This window comes from Lonchura striata, chromosome 3 (assembly GCF_046129695.1).
Source record: "Lonchura striata isolate bLonStr1 chromosome 3, bLonStr1.mat, whole genome shotgun sequence".
In the NCBI taxonomy this organism is placed as follows: domain Eukaryota; kingdom Metazoa; phylum Chordata; class Aves; order Passeriformes; family Estrildidae; genus Lonchura; species Lonchura striata.
Genome location: NC_134605.1, coordinates 25442710 through 25453146, shown reverse-complemented (window position 1 = coordinate 25453146; position 10437 = coordinate 25442710).

Genomic DNA, 10437 nt, shown 5'->3' with positions numbered 1-10437 from the left:
TTCCATGACAAGATATCCCACACATCCAAATCCCCCCCATCTGTCTTATAGGAACTCATGAGGACACAAGTTGGTCCTTTTGAGACACTGCTGAGATTCCAAGCCATGCATCTAAGCAAGGTCACTGTGTGCAAGCCTATGAGCAGTATGAAGGCAGGTCATTGACACAAACAGCTTCTTAAATTCTTGTTCTGACTTGAGCTGGTAAGTGCACTTCTGTGCAAGACGAGATCCAAGGGGATCAAACTCTCCCGATGAGGAAATCTGGAAAGCCCTACTCTGGATGTGGCAGGCAGGGAAAGGCAAACATTTTGCCTTGAAAAATAAATCCAGCTATACCTCAAATCAATTTTAAAAAGTAGAATAACAAAAATAACTCACTAATCTGAGAAACCCAACATCAGCAATCAAAAATAAATTATTTCTATTGTGAAATTAGTTTTGCTATACAATATGAAGAAAGATTTAGTTGTTTATTTATGTGCTGCTTCCTAGCAGGCTTGGTGTGAGGGACAGTAGAAAGGACAGTGCAATAAAAAAGGATTTTCCTCCTCTAACTCTGCTTGATATAGCCCCTGCCAGAGGAATCTGCTTGGCCTTGGGTACTGCAAAATTCTTAAGCACATATTTATCTTCGGGCACATCAGCTGTACTTACATCCTTAAAGTAAGCATGTACTCAAGCATGCTGTTAGATTGGTACCTTAACATCTTCTGTAAATAACTCATTGATTTTTAGAGCTTCAACTTTTAGTCACATAGAATGCATTGAACTGAAATTTAACATACACAATCATCATTCTCTATATTCATTTTATATTACTATTTCAGGTGACATTTAGGTTTAGCTTTTAGCTTCAGCCAAGAAGAAATTCACCGGCTTTGCAGAACATGACATAGTTGGTGTGAGGATCTTTTCTAGATGAAAAAGAATTAATAGTTGAGAGAGCAGAGTTATTTCTCTGTGCTTAAAAATATGAACAGCCTTACTGTGGGTTTTCTCCTTTGCCATATTTATTCTACACAAAATTTCAGCTTAATTGTTAAAATGCTTACAATAATATTTTAATGCAACTCTCTGTAGTCAGAAGAATAAATTATTATATAGCCCAAAGCTGCACAGAAAGACACAGCACTGAGGGGGAGCAGTAGTGGTGGTGAATAACCTGTGATAAGAGCCCACTTCTTTGAGCAGTTTGGATAGTTTTGCCACCATTTGTTATTGTCAGCACACATAATTCTGTCAGTGCAGTATGAATCCTGGTTGCAGTGAAAAGAATGCCTTCTCCCACCAGTATGAATAAGATTTCACTCAATTAAAATAAAGTGCAAGTATATTGTATGGCATTACATAGAAAGCTGATGTGCATTAAATATGAATGCCGGGGTTGGGGGGAGTTATTGTACTAATGCTATTGTCTGTTGAGCAACTATTCCCCAGCATTTAAAAAAGCAGGGGAAATTAAATAAAGAAATCAGAAATAAGTACAATGTTTGATATTACCATACTGAAATTAATGTATTCACAATTTAGACTGTAATTTGCCCTATCATATTTAGTTTCACAGCATCTGAGAGCCTGGAGAGAGAGAGAGAGTAGATGTAAACACATGGAGAGAGAGCTCCATGCACTGTCTGTCCTGACACACACCTCCCTCAGACGTTTGGGTGCTATAGATATCCACAGGGTAAATCCAGGCCATACAGAGCCCCAGTCTGTAAATGCCATCCCCCACAGGCAGCAGGGAGAAGCTTGGTCTAAGATGTGGCTGGAGCAATGGGATAGAGCAGATGGGATCCACTGCCGTCTCCTCCTGAACAGTGCTGAGCAGCCTCTCAGCACGGGGTTGGCACACTGCTTGGTGCTGCCCAGAAATAAAGGGATCTGAACACTTAGGGACATACAAGGACACAGCCATGGCCATTCCTCTGAGGAAGGCCAAAAGTGCCTCACGATAGGTGTGTCTTAGTCAGCCACTGCACTCAGAGCCAATAAAAGTGAAACTATTCTCTATTTTCTCTATTGCCTCTTATATTCAATGCCATACCGCACATCTGTACATTGCTTATGAGCGGGGCTAAAAAATACCTGTACCGTGGCACTGTACTTTTAAAGTGCTTGTTCCATGCCTTTCCCAATCTCCAAGGATTGCTTGCTCCTTTAGACTTACACATTCAGTGACTCTGAGGAGGCTAATTATTTTTCCCTGAAGTGACCAGTGCTCGTCTCTAGCACGGACCTCACATTTTCAGCCGCAGAACTTAAAAAAACTGAAAACACACAACTGCTTTCCAATCCTAAGACAAAAGCCACTTTGGCAAACAAATGCCCTGCCATGGGCTTTACCAGGCTTTACTCTTCCATCAAACCCCCCGTGCACGTAGAAGCCTCTTCGCCACTTTTGAGAGGGGGGTTCAGTGTTTTCCTGTTACCTTTCCTTCCTGTAAAGCAATCAGGGAGAACGGCAGGAGGCACCATCAATATGCAAATTGCTGCCAGATAACTGGTTTCGCTGGTTCCGCCTTGGGAAGCGGCATCGCCGCCGCAGGGGCATCCGGGGGGCGCGGCGGCCCCACCGCGCCCGAGTCCCGCCGGCCACGCGGGGCCCCCGGAGCGGGGCTCGGCGGCAAGGACCGCGCTCCTGCGAGCCCCGCGGCTTCCCCGAGCCCTCCCAGCCTCCGCGGGGCCTCATACGGCCTTCCTCCGTGTGCTCGTGGGGGCTTCTGCTTGGGCATTCCTTTTGCAAGGGATTTATATTTAAGTGCCCTTCCTTCGCCCTGAGAAGTGCTGGCAGTTTGATGTCGCCTGTCTCTAGTTAGAAGATGAAGATTTTCGTGCCTCCATCGGCTCACCTGAGAGGTGCTCCTAGGCATGGAGTAGGAAAAAGAGTGGCTCAAAGCTGAGTGGCATTGCAGACCTGCTCAAGAAAATCTGTGGATGCTCCCATGTGGATCTGTATCCAAAGCACACATCCAGGCCTTCTCTTTTCTAACTCAGCATTTGAGGGATGGGAAGGGAGCCGGTGGTTTTTAAACTAAAATGAAACTATAATTCACAGGTAAGCATTTGCAAAAGTACATGAGCCCATTTTTAAAAGTCACAAAGAAGCAGATCTCAGGTGGGTTCTGGGTTTGTTCTGCTGGCAGATTAAAAGCAGCGCTGCTCATCACACCAGCCTTCTGCAAGGCATTCATCAAAACCGTGGGAGTATTTTTAAAACCCCACCGAAGTAAACCATACAGCTAATTTATAAGCATTCAGATGTAACTCTAGCACAAATATCCCTATCAGTATGGTGGTGGCCCTATATAATACAATAAGATGCAAGTCAGACCTGTGACTGTCTATTTAATGCATAATACGCGTTTTTAAAATTGTCTGGAAATATATTCATATTGTAAAATCTAATGGTTCAGGTGGAGCTTTTACTCTTGATCAAATAATAAAATTGTTAGAGACCACTCTGTCATTCCATTGCTCATCAACCTCCATGAGGACTGTTTTACATTCCTGTTTAAATAGGACAGGAGAGCAAAAAAGGAAAACATAAACCACAGAAGAGTTACTACAGACATTAACTTTTAAGCCAGAAAAGCAAAAGAGCTGAGAAAGAAGCTCCATTCTGGGGGAATTGGCTTTGTCAGTCTGCATCCATCGAGGTTTCCTGCAGCCAAAGCCTCTGGATGCGAATCGCATTAGGATAAGGCTGCACTCACTAAGTCCCAGGGGCTGTCTGGGGCAAGGTGTCCTTGTTTGGCCTCCAAAATAGCTCCTTCCTGTGGATTTCAGTCTGCCAGGGAAGGGGACTGATGTGGACAGATAGAGCCTGTGGACAGCTGAGACTCCCCCGTGGGTGGCAATGGCCTTGTCCGTGAAAAAGGAATCTGAAGTGCAGGCTAGTGATAGTAATGGTGATTACCATTAAAGAGTGGAGCTTTTCATTACTGAAAACTTCAAATAACTCTCCTGAACTATATTTGAGAGGTTTTTTTTTTTTTTTTCATGTTAACTCTGGGTTTGATTGCTGAAAAAGGTTGACTGCTAGAAAAGGAAAACCAGTGCAGTGCACAGCAGTGGGGAATCGAAGCCCTTCTTTACTAGAACCCCTGCCATATACATACTGTCACTCACCTTCCAGACACTCAGTACAACCATTCAATCTATTGAATCAAGAGACTGTTTGATCTTATCTGCATCTGTGAGCTGACTGTCAACCTGCTTAGGCTGCATATTAAATCATCTATAGTAGCTGTATCAAGCTGGGATGATCTGTTAATTCTAAATTTATTAACCCTTAGAGTGCAGTCATCATGTTTAATCTAGTGTAGCCAGCATTTATTCTACGAGACTAAATCCTTCTTTAAGACATGGCTGTGCTGTAGGTTAAGGAATTGGTAACGTGGAGGAGCTGGTAACTGGGAACAGCCTCGCTTTGATCTCTGTAAGGCAGCTGACAGCACCACTGCTCCAAACACATATGTGTGCGCTTACGTCACGCTCCCGTATCCGGGATGGGGGAGCTGTACATGTATGTGGACCTAATGACATTAGCTGGAAGTTTTGCCTGAGACGAGCCAGAAAATGAGCAGCCTCGAACAATGTTTGAGCCCTGTGCCTCCAGGAGGACTTAAAATCAAAAATCAAAGAGACGGCAACCACCACAGCACAAGCTGAGGGTGGCTGCAGGTGGGGTCCTGCAAGGAGCTGCCACCAAAGCTCTGCTCCGAGTGGGCACCCGCTTCTCAACCCATAACTGTGGTCCAAACCAATTAACAAATGTCCTGGGAGTGCTGAGGAGCACGGCCATGGCAGGACACACGGGAATCTGAGTGTTCCTCCCTGTGTATGTACAAACACAGCCCGGCGCAGCCACGGCGGTGCACATGGATAATTTCATACGGATACATACATCCGCATCAGTATGTTAATCTGTTCGTTACACACACGTCTCTCTCTGCCCTTCTCTCCTGTTATCTATTATCTTTCCACATTGCCGATGGTATCAACATATTCACAGCTTTTATTTCAGTCGCAAACTGCTAGGCATGCTTCCTTTTTTGGTAATCATGTGCCCGGTATCTCTCTAATGTAGCCTAATAACAATTTTAGCATTCAGATGAAGCGATTTCATTCTGTGACTGCCTTTTCTATTAGATTTGATTCTGAGAAGCCCCAGTGGGTGCCTCGGAGGCAGAGATCTATCTGTGAGGCTGCAACCGATTCAATAGCAGCCTGAGCTAACCTTGACCTTTCCCTAGACCCTGCTCCATCTGGTGCCAGCCTGGTCCCCCCCTTCTCCTCCTCCTTGCTTCACAGTCAGCATTGATCAAGGCGGAATCGAGCGTCTATCTCCCTCCAAGGGCTGGGCAGTCGTGGAAAGGACAGCACATTTCAATATATGGAAATGATCGAGCCTCTTATGCAATCATAAATCTACATACAGCCTCGTGATTTGATATTTCATTCACCTCCAAAGAGTCTCACCCTCCCTCCCACCAGCAGGGATTTATAAACTATAAAACAACAGCTTTCCCCAACACCTGGATATTACAAAGCTTGCTGTTTATCGGGAGCGAACGCCTGGCAATTTCATCTGATTCACTTTGTGGTTTATTTATTATCACTCCGTTGTTTTCCCTGCGTGCCTGGGTTATTTTATTTCTTTCCGGGGGCTTCGCCCGCACGCCCCCGGCCCTTTCGGGCGGTGGCAGCCTCTTGGAGATGTCGGATGCCGCTGTCGTAGCCCCGAGGGAAGGGGCGGACGGGCTCGGCTCGATCCGCGGCTCGCAGCGGACCCGAGCCTGCGGCTCCAGCTCCGCATCCCGCTCCTCTCCTAGAGCGTTTCAGTAGCTGGCAACGAGCACAGGCTCCTACAATAAATCAGCGCCCGACACTTTGTCACCTTCCCGCTTCTGCTCCGTTTTCTTGTCGCCTTCCCCGCTGCCCCGGCCCCCCCCCGGAGCCGCCCGGATGCCCCTCTCGCTCCTGGGGGGCGAGTCCCTCCCCAGAGTGGCTTTCACCGCCGAGATACTCCGTGCTGCACCAGCCCTCTGCTAGGACGTGCACTTACAATCAATAATTTTATTTTTCTTCCGAAGAATTCTGACGTAACCGCAGTTTCTCACCGCATACCAGCCTCGAGATTACATAACCGATTATGTAAAATTATAATTGCAAGATAATATATGCAGACTCTAATTATTACCTAGAGTTTCCCGTGTAGCTGTAGCCAGGCACATAGCACATATGTTAAGAGTCGAGTTCTGCAATATTTGCATAGCCAACACTTCTGGCTGGAGACGCGGTGTGGAAAAGGAAAGGATAGATATTTGACAGTACATATGTATGAGAGAGATACATTACTTAACAGGAAAGGTATCTGGAAATCTATTCCTCTCTGTTTTGAGGAATTTGTTTTGCTTTATCTCCATGGGTAGAAAAAAATAATAGGAAGAAACTGTGAATTACGTTGAAAAAAAATAGATATATTCAATTTGTCAGTTTAATATTACACTTCCTCTCTGCAATACTACAAAGATTTAGAACATTTCCAAAACTTTCAGCTCTAATCTCTGCCTCAGGTTTGTTTGGAGGACCTGCCACCACATGCCAGCTAAAAATGAGTGTCAATTAATAATAAAACCCACTCTTTCTTATTCTGCATGCATATAATTTAACAGGTTTTGCGAAAACCATGGATGTAATGGTGAGAATTTTCCAATGTGTGTAATATTAACAGCTTTCATTCTAAAGCACCAAAACTTCCTGGAACAGAACTGCTCAATGTTTTCTCACTTTTCCCAATGGCCATCTCTACCTATTATTATACACCTAAAATGCAGACTATTCAGCTCCTTAAAAAGTGTGATTAGTTCTACCAAGAACATAGTTGGTAGAAACAATCTCAGACTGAGGCAATTCAGGTGAGTGTGCACTATTATGTGTGGCCCACAAAATTAGAAATAATTTGAAACAAGAAGTGGGAGAGGTTTCAGCTTGCGTTTGCCACTACGTGAGACGTGACTGGAAAATCTTTGCTACTACAATGCAATAGGATTCCTAAAGTCTCTAATTTCTGAGCTACCTGAGCAACCACATAACCTCTGCAGAAGTGCCTGACCATGGCTTGTTGAAAAGCATATTGTACTTATTAGTAAAATGTGAAATGGCTTAAAAAACAGTTTGAGCTATGAATTGCCATCTGCTCAATGGGGAGAAACAGAAAGTAACTGAATATATTTTCTCACCTTTTTTTATAGTAACATAAACAGCACTCCAGAACACTATAAACTTGTAGCTGTACCAAAGGCGTTGGTGCAGTTCATTGTGCTTCAGGCCAGGACTTTGTCCACACTGTTACATTCTGTTTCTTTTAATTCTCTGCAAATGTCCCAAGGTATTTTTCCCCCCCTACTAGGTAAAATGGCCTTTTTAATTTCAGAGATTAAAAATTTGATGCCACTGCCCTGATACAGAGCTAACCTGAGGTCTGTGCATGCCTTGAGACATCAAAATACAGGTAAAGCAGCATACACAGCTTGTTCTGGTTCCCTGTGTGGGAGGGAAAGAGGGAAGGGTTTATGTTACCCAGCTTTCATGCAGAGCTTTGGATCACTTGTGTCCATCACAAAAAAATTTGTCTTTGTCCTCTCTCCTTCCCCAGCCCCCTTTTTGCAGGGAAAACCCGAGGAAGCACTTGGGACTGCTTCCTCTGGTGTTGAGCTTTGGCAGCACCACAAGCACATTCCTCCAGCGCCTGCAAACACAGTGACCTTCCCCAGAGCTGTGGGGACAAGGCTGTGAACTCGGCTCAGAGCACAGGAGGCCTCTTGCGGTCCCAGGAGAAAGGCCCTGCAGCAGGGCAGTACCTGCCCAGGACTCCCTGTGAGCACCTCGGGAAACCATCCGTGCTGGCAGCTGCTGCTCCACACAAATGCTGTGACAGAAAGGACAAAATAACATCTTTTTGTTTTCTGCTTAGCCAGGGTGATTTCTTTGCTCTCCTTCAGCTTTATTCACCTGGGAATGTTGACTTTTTTTAACCTGTTTGTCCCGTTTCTTGCCTAACAGCAGCTCAGCTATCCTGCCCCAAACACTGCTCTTAACACCTGTGGATTGGAAAGGAGAGAGTTCCTCGAGTCAGGGAGTCATTCCAACCAAATGGAAGCAGACTGGGAGATCTTGGCTTGGAGTGAATTTCCCAAGGAGCACGAGGACAAGAGAGCTGTGAATTGTTAAATTCTGTCCCAAAGGATGAGCACATGTAAGACAGTAACTCTGCAATGCAGAAATTGTCTTCACCCTCCTGCCTGATGCTTTCTCCTCTCTGAAAGCCTGACTTGTTGAAAGAATCACTTAATAATAATACAAGGAGCAGCTTTTCTCCTCCCTCAGAACTTGGCAGGAGTATAAGTACGCAGTAAGGGAAAAGAGGAATCAAAAACTTAACAATAGGAAAGGGAAATATAACGGTGTAAAGTGGCCTGCACCCCTCATATTTTAATTTCCACCAAATGCCCCAGAAAAGCTGGGCACAGCAAAACCTCAAGATTGATATGCAAAGTGTGTGAGCTGGTTGCAATAGCTGCAACACAGCGCATGCCTAGGTGTTCTACACCTCACACACACACATCACCCCCTAGGATTAGGATTCAAATCACCTGTCCTCTGTCACTAATAAAAATGAAATATATTAGGGGAACTTTGAATACAGTGGCTTGACAGAGCATGTCGTGTCTCACGTGTGAAAAAAACACGACAAGCACACAATCAAAAAGCAGCTCCCATTTTTGTGGCACAGGATTTTTCTGTTTCAGAGACCAGGACAGCCTGAACCCTTAAACTCCTGCAGTCCCTGAGAGTGCAGTGAGAGGTGAGATCATCACTCACTGCTACAAGGAAGAAAATCATATGTTTTTATGAGACATCCAGGTTTGCTTTTTGTTTTCTTTTTTGAGTGTGCAGAACATCAGCAAAGCACGAGAAGCAGTGCTGTACTTTGAGTGGTCCTTCCCCTGCCACAGCAGAACACCACCCTGGGGTGGAAGTTGTCTATACTGGCATCTACAGGTTTGCCAGGGTTTCCCCTGTAAGTCTAAGCCACCCTAGCCTAAGATCCAGATCCTGCAAAGGCTTCTGGAAAACAGAGCCAGCCAGTATATAAGCATGTCTCTAGAGACCTAACATGGTTGGCAGCTTTGTCAGCCCAACCTGGGCGCTCAGGAAGCAAGAAGCCAGACAGATTTTAGGGTGGAAAGTGATAAGCGGTGCTCCAAATGAGATGCAAACAAAGGACAGGGACTTCCAGGCACAACAGGTTATTTTGTTCAGTGTGAATGGCTTCCATTATTGACACAAAGATGGACATTACTATTTCCAATCACTATTGGAAATTGTGTCCCTTCCTTGATTGAGGGTATAAAACCAATTCAAAAAGGTAAATTACAGCTCCAGGTGCTGGAGATAGAAATATTGTAAAGCCTGTTCAGTATGGATTCATGCAACAAACAGCAAATGCTTCAAAAATTGCCCCAACTTCAGGAAGAATGCTTTAAGAGGCTGTAAACAGCCAAATTCCAGGCACCCTCTGGAAAAGGCCCCACAGAGTTACAGAGTTACAACAAACGTGTCTCAAATCTGCCACCTCAACAGGTAACCCTGATGTTGGTTTCTCTGGAGTGCCCTCTTTCTCCTGAATTGTCAGACTGTTGGTGGAGGAAGACAGAAGAGGAAGGACTGAATGTGCCACTGTTTGTGCCATGATCTGCAGATAGCATGAGGACTTTGCTCCTCATGACTGTCCATCTGGCGCCATTCCTGAGCAATAAAAGCTCACCCACAAAGTATTTTAAAGCAAACGGTGTAATGAATACCTAAATAGTACTAATACAATACCACGAATAGTAATTACTATAAAAATACCCACTCAGTGAAAAGAGCCCCGGTTCACTGCCCAGCTCTTTCAGAGAGCAGGAGATAGGACCCACAGAGGCTGTGAGTATATTTCGCAGCAGGGTGACTTCCTCTGCCACTCGCTCTCAAGTAATTCCCCATGGCTAATCCAAGCACACCTGCACACCTTCCAGCAGAAGAGGTGTTCCAGCAACACTTGGACCTAATGAGAAGGTGAGCTGGCCACCAGAAATGGGTGTGTGTACATAGGATCAGGCACCACATGTTCTAAAAATACAAAGAAATAAAAGGATTCTATAATTTATCATTTTGTTGTTGTTTGTTTTGTTTTTGTGTATGTGATCTCTGCACAGATTCTCTCCCTTCTTCAAACTTAGAAAAGCAGGACCACTGAAACAGCCTCAAGAGCCAAATACTATCTCTGATTCATCAGCACACATCTGTGCACAAGAGTAAGAGGTGATTTCGTAAGATACCTGGAACAAAAACTCTTTATCATTTAAGATCAGAATTTGTTTACCAGGG